Source organism: Cuculus canorus, chromosome 9 (genome assembly GCF_017976375.1).
Source record: "Cuculus canorus isolate bCucCan1 chromosome 9, bCucCan1.pri, whole genome shotgun sequence".
NCBI lineage: Eukaryota > Metazoa > Chordata > Aves > Cuculiformes > Cuculidae > Cuculus > Cuculus canorus.
Genome location: NC_071409.1, coordinates 7801202 through 7811844, shown reverse-complemented (window position 1 = coordinate 7811844; position 10643 = coordinate 7801202). Strand labels below are relative to the sequence as shown.

The 10643-nt window shown below is 38.8% G+C and overlaps 1 long non-coding RNA gene across 2 annotated transcripts in view; it reads left to right on the top strand.

Annotated features, from left to right (window-relative positions):
• The first annotated feature begins 2822 nt into the window (after nucleotides 1-2822).
• Nucleotides 2823-10643, top strand: part of LOC128853030 (uncharacterized) — a 61769-nt gene continuing 53948 nt past the window's right edge. For both annotated transcript variants that reach the window (XR_008451253.1, XR_008451254.1), the window contains exons 1-3: nucleotides 2823-2991; nucleotides 3625-3713; nucleotides 8348-8378. This is a non-coding gene — a long non-coding RNA (uncharacterized LOC128853030). The remainder of the gene's footprint in view (nucleotides 2992-3624; nucleotides 3714-8347; nucleotides 8379-10643) is intronic.

Sequence of the window (10643 nt, the reverse complement as noted above, 5' to 3'; positions counted from 1 at the left end):
TTCAATATTGTGAAATAAGGTGCCTGTTCTCAGAGACTCAAGGAGACATATTTACACCTCCCAGCTGTCTGTGCTCTATCCTGTGCCTCCATTCAATCTCCGTCTTGCTCCAGGGTCTTCCAGCCGCCACTGACACCTTAGCGTTTGCCCTCCAAGATCTGCAGGATTTTTCACCTCCTTATATTGGAGAGCAGCAGTGGCAGGTAGGTTTTGAGTTGATTTGATGCTATTTCATATTCTTCTATGGTTACAGCTTTTGTGGGTACAGCGATAGCTGCTGAGGCTAAATATTAGCCTCAAATATTAAATATCATTATTTGCGTTCTGCTTCACAAATAGCTGTTGATAGTAACAGTTCTCACCAGCACTTGAGAGCACAGCCGTAACAGGCACGCAGCAGGTCAGGCAGAATAGTCTTTCAGGCCATCATAAACCATTAGTCTTATTTTGCTCTAAAAATAATTTTCTGAAACTCAGGCTTGGCTCTTTCTTTTTTCGTGTAATGCTATAAGCTCTTCAAATACTTCAGTGGAAAGTTGCATTAGTCTTGAGCCAAACTGCAATCTGGATAGAACACTGATGCAGGCTTACGATTTGTAAATCAAGATAATGGATTCAGAACAGCATGGTGTCGCATTTTGCAAATTTATTCATATTTATAACCGATACCTATTTCTGTGGTATTCTTGAGTGTTATGGGATTACAGGATATTTCTGTTTGGTTTCTGGCCTGGAAATGTTTTGGGTTGGCTTGAAACATTTAATTTGTCATGAAACTAAATATTTTATTCCAATTTCTTATTGCTTTACCCTTTTAAATTTTTTTTTTATAAATGTCATTTGAAACAAAAAGCCTAAATGGTTTATTTTGTATTCCTTTTTTATAGTTGGAAAAATTTGTTAAATTGAACTTCTATTTAAAACCTATTTTTTGCAGTATACTCTCTGCCAAGATAATCACACTGGTTCCCCCAGATTAATCCTTTACTTACACTACTATCTATGAAAATTTTATGATTGCATTTGCACATGTCAAATTTACCATATGCCCTTTGCAATTAAAGAAATGCAATTAAGAGAAAAAAAAAAGAAGCTTCAATATGCTATTTAACATTGCATATATTCAGGACAATTATTGATACATTTTTAATGATAGACTTTTCTGTGGTAGGTGACTGTGACACTCAGAAACCTGACTGTGACATGCTGACAAGCTAAGCCCAGAGCAGCTTTGCGTTGCTTTGGGTAAAATTTGCCCCCTAAATAATTAATGACTAAAAATTGTTTACATTGATGTGCTGAGCCCATAGCAGCCGCTGTGGACTGTGTCAGCAATCACAACTTTCCCTTATTATTAAAGTAGCAATAAAAGAAAGTGATTAAATGCAAACAAAAAGTTCTGATAGGATGTAGGGCTGATTAAAATGAACAAAATCTGATGGCAAGGCCATTAGCATGCTCCTGGTTGCTCCTGGACTAGAATGCAGGTGTTATCTCAAATCCTTCACAGCTGGGAATGCTTGCAGTTTCTCCTGGAAGTAGGATGGGCTGAGCAGGAGGCACAGGGGCTGCCTGTCCTGTGCTAGGTCTGGCTTTTGTAGTATTCCTCTGCAGTATTTAGCTTCATGCAAATTTGGGTTTACATATCTAATTTTGTTCTTATAGGATTTCATGTGTATCTTGCTTAAGTGACCACGTGCATGTTTTGACATTCATGATACATGAAGTGCTTACATGTACTTTATAATAAACAGAAAATGTTGGAGGGCTGTATTAATAAGTCTTTTATTTTAAAAATGTGTTGAATTACCATCCATATGAAAAGCAGGTGTTGAAGTGCGGGGAGAAAAATACCACCTGATGGCAGCTGTGTGGATTCTTACTTGAAGGTGGAGGACTAGATCCGGGTTTGCTCTAGTGAATAAGAACTTTCCAGTTGCCACCAGTTAGGTGGAGATTTTACCCTATAGTTGGCTATGTATAGGGTAACTATACATAGTTATATGGATGCTACAAGCTGCACCGAAAAGTTCACTGTTAGAACCTTTCTGCTGGCTCAGGTAATATGAATACCAGCACCCATGTCAAAGAAACAGGGACGTGGTATGGAGGCTGAACGGATGGATAAATGCAGACTAGGAAATTTATATTGAGACTTAGGTGTGTGGTAGCATCATCTCGGTGTTGATTGCACCTGGCTAATGATGTGCGTAGCTAAACCAGCTTGTACCACTCAGCTTACACAGCCTCATTATGTGAGCCAGGATTTGTTATCAAGCTTCAGACCAATTCCTGTCATGTTGTACCTGCCACCCCCAGGAATGTACATGCTGAAACTGAGTTGTTTGGGGTTTTGGAAGAGTATGGAAAATGTTTGTTTATATGGTGCCAAATGCTTCCATCTCACCATAGATCCAATCACACAGATAAAAGCACACCCTTGCACACACATCTGTTCACATGATACAGGCTGCAGAGAATATACTTTTGTTTTTATCAATGAAAGTGTTTACTCACTACCTTTTCACAGCTGGGAGGTTTTAAAGAAGGAAAGTAAAGTGCCTGTAAAAACAGACACTGGCTTAGAACTCTGTTTTAGCTGAAGCTGAAAATGCTATACTAATGTTCACATTTCTTGTTACAAAGAGGAACCTGTTTTTGTCTTGATCAATTATTCAAAATTATAGCTTCAAAATTATTCAAATGTTTTTACTACAGTCTAAAGTTAAAGCTTTGTTTCACAAAGAGAGTAGGGTATCTTGTACCATTTCTTGCACTTGTCTATATGAACAAATTGCTTTTTTCAAGGATTCGTGCCTAAAGCTGTGAACTCCCGGGAGCGTATGGTGAACACACAGCTCCGACCCAGCAGGCTCCCTGTCCAGAGGGCAGTCTCTGCGTGTTGCAATACTATTGTTATCGTGGCATCTGTATCAGGATTGTATAACCGTCTCCATTGATAAAGCAGCCTGGTGTGAGCAGCAACGCAAGGTGAGCCACTGTCTCTATAGACGTTTCCTCACTTATGTAACTATTTTAGCAATAAAATGCTAGGTATTTAGAGGTGGGAACTACTGTTCACCAGGGATTTCCAATAATGCCTGAGCATTTACTCATACAGGTAAAAATGCATCACTTCTATCTTAAAATGAGAGTCCCGCGGTGGAAGATTTAGCAGGTTTCTTCCAGGGATGAACTTCCTCAGAGGCAAGGAATGCAATACTGTTTCAATATTCCCATCTACTATTTTCCCACTGCACCTGCCTGAGACTGGAATGAGATCTGTGACAGCCTAGGTGCTGTGTCACAGCAAAGTGCACCATATATTACCCATTGAATAATTATTCTAGCTTCCTATAAAACACATATAGCAGTTTAACTGCTGCCACCTTGATTTCCACTGGGAATTCTGCATAAACATAGCATGCTCCTAAGGCAGTAGTAACTTATGCTCTGTGGTTTGCAGGCTTTATGGACACACCTGCACACAATTTAGCTGTGTTAGGAGCACTGGGTGGAGTTTAAGTTTGCATGATAATTCAATGCATACAGAAATAAATGTTTCAATGAAATGTGATGCTATTTTTTGCTTCACCTTCCATGTGTGATGGCGAACATATCCAGTGGCCCTTGGTGTGATGCAGTTTCTCGAATATGTAGTTACAAGCTGACTAATAAGTCCTCAAAGTTGTACCCAGCTTTGCAGAAAACAGGTGAGTGTTGTAAAATTCAATATGTATTTTACTTTGCCAGTGTAGAGGGGAGGATGCTCTCAGGTGTAACTGTGATGCCAAGGAAAGCATATGGAGGAAACATCTGGGGAAAAGCAGCATGGATGTGGAAAAAGGTCTCTGGAAAGTAGGGAAAAGCATTCCGAGAACGGGCTTTTTGAAGGTGCAGTATGGGGTGGATCACCCTGAATTGTGTAATGTTTTTGAAGTCCCAATCTCTATGCAAAGCAGCGTAACAGCTACGCTCTTCTAAGATAACTGGGCATCTCCAAGTGCTCTAAATACATTCCCAGCTAACAGCTTTTGCTATGGCACACTTTCCAAGAGAACACTGGAAAGCTGCACATTAGGCTTGAAAGGACATAGTGACTAACAAACCTGTTAGTGTTTATATAGGACTTTGATATATTTAATAGTTTTGGGGTTTTTTTTTCAGAAGTGGAAATAGACCTATAGGATATGTAGAAGCAGGAGAGAGGATCCCCTACCTGTTTTCTGCACTTAACTGTGGAATTCTTCCCTAGATTCAGAACCCAGATTTTATTTTTTTAAGATCAGTTTTCAGTCCTTCAGAACGTCTCCATCTGGCCTATTCTTGATGAAGTGCTTAGGAACATGGTTTAAGGGAGTGTTAGGAACAATTGGACTCGATGATCCAGTGAGTCCTTTCCAACCTGGTGATTCTATAATTCTTATGACTCCTTACATCTCAGGGTGAAGTCAGAGCATGCAGGGACATTGTGCATTTGGTCAGCTGGCAATATTGAATATGTCAAATTCTTCACAGGCATTCAGGCTGTTCTAGGGGATGAAATTTCATCATGCATGTCTCTGCATTCAAAGTTACAAACGGCATCACTCTTATAGAAGGAACTGCACAACCATTTTGCAAAACTGAAAGGAGATTCGCACACGTGTCCCACTGAAGTTCTGATGTAGAGTATAGGATTGTCATTTTAGTTCATCTCTGAAATGCAGGTTGTGCACAACGCTAGGCAAGCCGTCAATCTTCGTTTGCTGAAGATCAATCCTGTGTGGGTATGTATTTTTGCAAAAAAAGAGAAGGGATTGTTTTGGTTAGAAGAAACAAGGCTGCCAAATCCCCATAGAAAATTTGCATATTGCTCTGCAACATTAAAGATGGTACTATACCTCTACAAACCCTGCGTGAGCTGGGAAAGAAATCTGGTAGGTTTTCCATTATGATTAGCAAAGCAGTTTGCTGAGTAATCCTGCTCTCCTGCTATTGAGAGGCTTGTGACAAGGCTGGGTGTCCTGTCTGAACTCATTCTTCTGATTAATGGTGAAGATTCTGTGAAAACATTTCTCTGGGGATGGCTGAGTAATGGCAACGCTGTTCTTCCCTTAACCCATTCTGTGTTCCCTGGCCCAGGCAGAAATCTTGGAACTGGGGGTCAATAAGGTAAAGAAAGGACTTGTAGACAGCTGGAAATGTAGGCAGCGTGTGCGATAGATGCCTCTAAGTACATATGGCAGCCAGTGTCTAGCAAATTGCACCACACTGCTGGGCGTTATATCTCTTCTAGAATGTCCCATGGAAGAGGAATTCATCTGATTAAGTGTGGCATTCTCCTCAACAGGACTACTATAAAAGCCCGTACATAGCTAGTTAAGGAATACTTCGGTAATATCTATAAGTGCCCGCATAGCGTGTTCTTGCTGGCAGGGACAAACACCGTTGTCCCAAGGAGTTTTCTTCTGTTCACAATTGATGAGGGAAGACACTATACATAGCGTGTTCACCTCCTTAGCATATGGTGCAAACTAATTATGACCCCTTGCTTACTCCACATACGTGTAATACAGCTTAGCTTTTGTCTGAGCACCCGTACCAACACACATTGTTGATGCTGCTGCAGCTGTTGCTTAGAGTTTACATTCTGTTTTTTTCCTGCATCTAGAATCAAGAGCACTCCTACAGATTTACTTGTGTTTGCAATTTTGTATTGAGAAAATGTGTCAATCTTCTGCAGCACATGAGGACACAGAGCTGTTACAATGATGAATTTCCTTACATGGCCTCTCTGTCACAACTTCAATCACTGAGCTGTTGCTTAATAATTGAACAAAAATTTTACCAGCTTCTGGTTGCACTGTGACTTTTCTCTGGTGCAACGCCATGAGACAGCATCTTTAGCTGTATTGCTGTGTTTGATGGAGGTATGTCTTTTTCATGCAAGTGTTAAGTATTTTTCTTCCCTGAACTTTTTAACGTGCAGTTAGATTCTTGCAACCATCTACACCTCTAAACTTAGATTAGTAGGTACTTCAGTTGTTCATGTAAGGATTAAAACTTTCAGAAATTTGATCTGATTGAAAACCTTTTCAAGCCCAAACTCTGGTTTCCTTGTGTGCCAGTCCTGTGGTAAGAGGGTCAGCAAGACAATGATTTGTAGCCACTGAAAATTTGGAGAGTTCAAAATCTGGTTTCATCCTAAATGGATATGAAAAGTTTTCTTTGTAGTATTCTAAACAGATCTGAATAATTATCTTTATATTACAACACAGAAGGTTACAAGCGAAAAGAAAAGTGTAGGACTTTTTAGGGGAAGGTTCTCAATATAGATGATTCGTTGGAGTGCTATCTGCGTGCCTCTGAAACCAAGTTGGGTTCTCCACAGTTGCAGTCCTTTGCTTATACTGAGGGACTTGCAGGTAAAATATCTTATACAAAGTTTTATACTCTAATTAATAATTCCTGTGGGGTAGTTTGAACATTGGAAGAGACCTAACTTCAATAGGAAGGCGTGAGAGCACCCTGACCTGGGATACCTGGAGATCTTGTGAATAGGGCCTTCTCTTGATGAGTCTGTAGGATGGCAGATGATGAGTTTTCGTTCTATTGCGGAATTGTTCTCTGCCATGTGGGTCCTGCCGGAGTATGTGGACTGTTAGTTCAAAAGTAGTGATGGACTAGAAAAATCTAACTTTCTGGGTGCTGATAGGTCTGATAAATAAGAAAGGAACATAACTACAGCCATGTCAAAACTTACAAGGCTTAGATAGTTAGAAGCAATTATCGGATAGAAGCAATTATTAATAATAACTAGTGTTTACAGGAAAACTAGGTGCTTTCAGGATGAGGTAATAGGTGAGTAGAAGCAATTAGGTTCTGAAATTTGTATTGAATTTTTAGGCTTACTAAAAGATGGAGGTACCTACTTAGTACTTGAGAGGCCTATTGTCTGTCTCATTACTTTTTCTTAGTCCTAAATCTGACTGCCTGCAGGAAAAGGTCGAGGAGTTCTATGTATATAGGCATCTTACAAAAAAATTTGTCTTAGATTAAAAGTGAATAGGTCTTGTAAACAGCTTGTAGTTAGGAAAATGTAATCTGTAGCCTGCTTCTGCTCTCTTGAATGGATATGAGGAGGGTCATATTGATGTAGATTGCTTTGAAATTGAAGTAATAGTAGTAAAAAATTAATAATTAAAAAAATAAATCCTTCAATACTGAATTGAAGCTTTTCCAAACCTGAAGTGCAGATACTTTGATTGACCTAACTAAATTCTTCTGTTTGGAGATGGAATAGAAAAAAGAAATGAAAGATGTTCTAGTTAGTTTGTTATAACTCTTTGGCACAGTTTCCTTAACAAAGTCTTTGTGAATGCTCAAAAATCTTGGCTGATGTGAATTCAGTTTCTAATTCCTAATCTTCATGCAAACGCAATCGGGGGAAGCACTTGATTTAATCAAATGTGGTGTGAAACTGTGAACGTTATAGAAACTCTCCAGATTGGATGCACCAAAATATTTCATTCAACTCTACAACGTTCTCTTGTGGTTAAATATCTCAAAGCATCCTGATAGATAATATTCAGAAGCTAATTCTTCGGTGGTGTCTTTATGTCTTAAAAATGCTAAAGGTTCTGCTGTGATATGAGGTGATTTTCTTTAGGTCACTGAAAAAAATGAAGACAATTAGCTCATCTCTATGCTTTTTTGTAGAGTATTTGTTATTTCTGGGATTTGTTCAGGGAATCAATGAAAAATGGCTAAAAATCAAGCAGACCTGAGCTGTAGAGGAGGGCTGCATGATAACCTCTTCAAAATCTGAAGAACAGTTCCCCTGTTAGCTTAAATTATCCTATCTCCTTGTAAGTTGTTGGCCCTATCGGCCCTCAGGGCTATGTGATACAGAGATGTACTGTGCATCTGAATACCTGTTGTTTCCGGCTCAACATTATCTATATTTGTTCATCTTTCCAGAGACGTTATTTCCATTTTTGGAAATATTAATTTATCTGACTCTACATTGATCTACATGTGGGAAAATTACTGCTATAGTACAGGGAACAAAATTGGGAAACAATGTAAATTACTGGGTTAAAATAAGGTAGGATGTGAACTGAAGGCTGAAAAAGTGTGCGAATCTGGCCATTAGTTTTGTCTGATAATTGCAACATCTTCATTCCCCAACATCCTTTACAAAAGTAAGTTACCTTGTAAATATTTAAAGTGCTCTGGGATGTTTTCATTTGCTTGCTTTTTAATGGAATGATTTTGTGTTATATGCAATTTTTACTATTTGCTCCTTGTGTTGTTATATAAAGATTTCATAGTCCTCTTTTATTAATTTACATGTCTTATTTAGGCCTCCTATCACTGCAGTGAAATTTTTTCAGGTATGTTAAATATTCTCTGTTATCTTCTTTCATAGACTTATCATGTACTTCTTCACTTGTCTTCACTTTCCAAGTTGTTTTCCTTTAAATCTGTTGTCTAGTTTTAAGATTTGACAGAATAAAGTACATTCTTCTTTTTATGTGAGCACACATCAGTTGCTAATATTGATGAAAATTAGGTGTATGCTAGATTAGACCAGAGCTGGTAGAGATTATTATGAAGTACTGAAAGAAGATCTTTTATTTGGACTGAGGAAAGATACATATACATATACGTATACATAATCTTCCCTTCTTTGTTGTATTTCTTCCCCTTCCTTTCCTGTTTTTCTTTTCTCTTTTTTTAAATGAAGAAATTAAGGAAAAAAAATGAGAAGGATAAAAAAGCTATGTCTCATTTATCCTCTTTTTATAATAATCTATCTCTGTATTATTCCCATAACAATGTAAGAAGATCACAGAAGGATAGCAGCATACACCAGGATTTGGGGGGTGGTATGGTGTGCCTGTGCAAAGATTCCTGGGATAAATAACAAAAGATTACTTAATAAATGGAAATTATTCAGTTTTTACAATTCACCAGTGACCAGTTTGGCTCCAAAGTTCTCATGCCTCATTGCTCAATATCAAGAAGATCCTTGCTTTGCTCTCAGATATCTGGCAAAGTGTTTAGTAGGCTGAGCGTGCAGAAGTTGTTTTGTTTTGGTTTGTTTGCACAAGAATGGTTAATTTGGAAATTTGCTTAATGCTCTATTATCTGCTATGTTTTGAAATAAGGACTTGTTTCATGTCTAAATATGTTCCCCCTGATGAGATCCTTCAAAAAATCAGACCTGTATCTTGAAATGTATGCTTGAAGGAAGACACTTTTGAATGTTACAAGTAAGAGCAGAATAAGAAATACAGCAGGATACTTAGAGGATTTGCTTGAGAGAAGAAAAATGAGGAAACCTTCAGCTCACATGTATGGGTCCTGACTCTAAAGCACAGTTCTTCCTATCCAATGTTGAGGTGGTCTTGTCTTTCTTACCCCAGATTCAGCTGCCTGTATCAATGCTACTCACCCTCTTAAAGTCAGTGAAAGCAGAGGCTCTGATTTTGGACACAGGCTAGGAAAACGTTGCTGGTGGACTGGAGCAGAACCTTTACCGGTTCCATCTGCAAAACGGCACAGAGCCGTCCTGTCCTGGGTGGTTGCTAAGCTCAGCACGAGGCTTCAGCACAGAGTCTCGGGTGTTGAAATGAAGTTCAGTGCCATTGGTGAAGTTAGGGACGTGTGACTGAGGATCTGATTTTAGTGCCTAATGCATGGCAGAAGACTTTGAAATGTTGACCTTTATAACTGTCACAAGAACTTTTTTCCTGAAGCTTACGCTCTTTAATTCCAGGCTAATAGCCTAAGATGCTCTATGATATGGGACTGCTCACTGTTTTTCCCCCACTACAGAAAGGAGTTTTCTGCGTCCAAGGAACTCTGACGTTGTTACTGCTGTTGTAGATAGAAGAAAGGATTTTATCACAGGCTGGGTCAAGTCTTTGCACAGCTGGTGCTCCATCTGAAGTTGGGATGCTATCACATCCTTGGCTTTTACTTTGGTGGAGCTGTGTAGGGAACAACCCTCTTGATTTTCACGTCTGTGGTAGACTTTTTGCAAGCTGAAGGCAGTGACTGTTTGGAGGACTTGTGGGTAAAAACATCAACAGTGGATCCTCATGGTAGTGAAGCAGGCAAATCATATCCGAGGAACAGTGTTGTGATGGAAGTTCATTAGCATTTGATACATGCTTTGTTTACACTACCTTTGCTTTTAATAAATGCTTGGTAAAGGGAGGCAAACGGGAAGAGATGCAGTAAATTAAGCTGGGTTATTGCATTTAGATGAAGAGATGTCACGTTTAAGACAGACATTGACTGTATTTATTATGGTTCACTGATCTTGTTCCTCGATCATATAATCTGTGCTAATTGACGCAAACTTATTTCCTGTAAGTTAACTCAGAAAGCATTTGTCATGGCTAAGTTCACGTTAACATACACAACAGTCGGTAGGAATAGCAACTTAATGACTTCCACTCTGATAATGCAGTTATTTTGCAAAGACATTTAATAGCAGCACTTTGGTTCCTTTCACAAACCAATTCAGCAGATTTATTAGTTTGAAGAAGGATGTTAAATAATTATCTAAAATTGTTCAGTACAAATGAATTGGAGGCTATATAGAATTACATAGCAACATGAAGAATTGCACATTGTTTTGAACAAGA